Raw genomic sequence first — 2,835 nt, forward strand, 5'->3', positions numbered from 1 at the left:
TTGTTGCTTTTTTATTTCACTTTGTTAAGTTTTGACATTACAGTTTATACCATAATAAAGCTAATGTACATAGTTCAAAGATATGAAATGCAATTACCTGTTATTAATTAATTGGAATTATGCTTGCTAATAGTTATAAAACTTAATAAGAAAACTAATAAAAAATGTTTGTGTGAATGTTGCACAATGTAATTTCCAGTGTTATGATATTCAGTTCATCGATAGTATTGTGATTTGAAACCTCGGTTGCATGAGTGTTGAATTTTAACTCAAATATCATGTTCATGTATGTATGAGCACACATATTTCAAATGTTTGATAAAGTAGGAGCCACTACCAATTTGCGCAGTGTATTTCACGCAAATATATCAAAATCATCAAGTAATGCCATGATTTATTTTGAGAATGCTTTGATATATTTGTAAATACGCTGATATGGATTTATTTTATACTATTGCTTTCTGCTATTTGAGTAAACGCTAATTTGAATATTTCTTCATGTGTTTGTATTATTTCTGTACATAATATAACATATATCAATGAACATAGCTTGAATTGAGACGTGACTAATAAGCAATATATGTCGTGTATATCATGTTTATCACGTGTATTTTTGTTTATAATCAGTAAGCTGATTAACATATTTTGTATTGAGAGGTGACTAGTTAGCAATATATCATGTGTTTTTCGTTCGTAATAAGTCAGCTAATGAACATATCTCGTATTGAGAGGTGACTAGTTAGCAAAATATCATGTGTTTTTGTTCGTAATAAGTAAGCTAATGAACATATCTCGTATTGAGAGGTGACTAGTTAGCAATATATCATTTGTATGCTTGTTCGTATTAAGTAAGCTAACGAACATATCTCGTATTGAGAGGTGACTAGTTCGCAATATATCATTTGTATGTTTGTTCGTATTAGGTAAGCTAATGAACATATCTCGTATTGAAAGGTGACTAATTAGCAATAACATTATGTGTATTTTTGTTCGTATTAAGTAAGCTAATGAACATATCTCGTATTGAGAGGTGAGTAATTAGCAATAACATTGTGTGTATTTTTGTTCGTATTAAGTAAGCTAATGAACATATCTCGTATTGAGAGGTGACTAGTTAGCAATATTATTGTGTGTATTTTTGTTCGTAATAAGTAAGCTAATGAACATATCTCGTATTGAGAGGTGACTAGTTAGCAATAACATTATGTGTATTTGTGTTCGTATTAAGTAAGCTAATGAACATATCTCGTATTAAGAGGTGACTAGTTAGCAATAACATTATGTGTATTTTTGTTCGTATTAAGTAAGCTAATGAACATATCTCGAATGGAGAGGTAACTAGTAAGCAATATTATTATGTGTATTTTTGTTCGTAATAAGTAAGCTAATGAACATATCTCGTATTGAGAGGTGACTAGTTAGCAATAAATAATGTGTATTTTTGTTCGTAATAAGTAAGCTAATGAACATATCTCGTATTGAGAGGTGACTAGTTAGCAATATTATTATGTGTATTTTTGTTCGTAATTAGTAAGTTAATGAACATATCTCGTATTGAGAGGTGACTAGTTAGCAATAAATAATGTGTATTTTTGTTCGTAATATGTAAGCTAATGAACATATCTCGTACTGAGAGGTGACTAGTTAGCAGTGGTGTTGATACCCATATACTCATAGTAATGATGTAAACGAACATTTTCTATTGTACGTTGTTGAGGTGACCAATTAGCAAGTAATATTTTGTTTATAGAATTGACAATTCACATGCTTACAAAAATACTTTGTATGAGTTCACTTTGAAGCAAGACTCCTCTCATACAATACATAAGCAATGCTTAAAGCATGTAATGTGTAAATGGAAATTTCAGTATTTAATAACAACACTCGTTTGATGGTAAGATTTAAATTCTATTTAGAGATCGTTGTCGGTAACTTAGGATTTATCTGATGTGTTGTATATTTTGTATCTCTTTTACTCGTTTGTAAATTCTTCTTTAAGTCCTTCGGTCAGAATTCTGGTTTGATTGAACGTTAAAATGATTATTCGATGACTTCTTCATTTTAGAAACGATTTGCTGATATTGATTATTCAATTTAGAGAATCGGTAATTCAGTTACCAATTATATTTTGTTTACGGTTTATTGCATTTGAAAACACTATACTCGTTGTCGTTACATTTACTATGATTCTGGCCGAAGGACCTTGTTTGTCCCGTGTGTTTATGACGGTAAAGGAACTCGGCCAATTCATATGTATAATTGAAAACAAATGGCAAACTTATCAACATGTCGATACTTAATTCTTGGTATGTTTTTTTTAGATATATAATGTGTTATAAATTATTTTTATTTCTAGATAATCAGTTGAAAAAATGTATGTAAAGAATGATATTTTAAACACTGCTGTAGTTCATTTTACCTGATTTGATTTATTGATTGCTGTAAGGGTTAACTAATCCATTTGTGATGATAAATAAAACATGGCTTGGACAAAAATAAACAGATAATAGAATTTTCGTTTGTTGATGTTTTATCCTTTCCGATGTTAAACTTACATATTAAATAATAAAATGAAAACTTCTGTGACAAGCCTTGTAGACAGTCAAACCAAATTTATTTAAAGCCTGTAATGAAGCACATGATAAGTGCTCAATCGACGCTGGACGAGGTAAACATACGTGCAAACAATACACATAGACACTCATGAAATAATCTTGAATCCAAAATGAAAAAAATGATGTGACAAATGTAATTTATTCACCTGTTGTGATCGTTCAATAAGACGACCAAGCGTCATCAAAAAGGCGGGAGATTTTAATCTGTAGATAGCAAGTT

The 2,835-nt window shown here is 29.9% G+C and overlaps 1 long non-coding RNA gene across 1 annotated transcript; it reads left to right on the plus strand.

Moving 5' to 3' along the window:
* The first annotated feature begins 1,344 nt into the window (after positions 1–1,344).
* LOC128244955 (uncharacterized) lies at positions 1,345–2,512 on the plus strand. Its single transcript, XR_008263016.1, has 2 exons — positions 1,345–1,485; positions 1,562–2,512. It is a non-coding gene; the product is annotated as an uncharacterized LOC128244955 (long non-coding RNA).
* Positions 2,513–2,835: the final 323 nt, after the last annotated feature.

This window comes from Mya arenaria, chromosome 8 (assembly GCF_026914265.1).
Source record: "Mya arenaria isolate MELC-2E11 chromosome 8, ASM2691426v1".
NCBI classification, from domain to species: Eukaryota; Metazoa; Mollusca; class Bivalvia; order Myida; family Myidae; genus Mya; species Mya arenaria.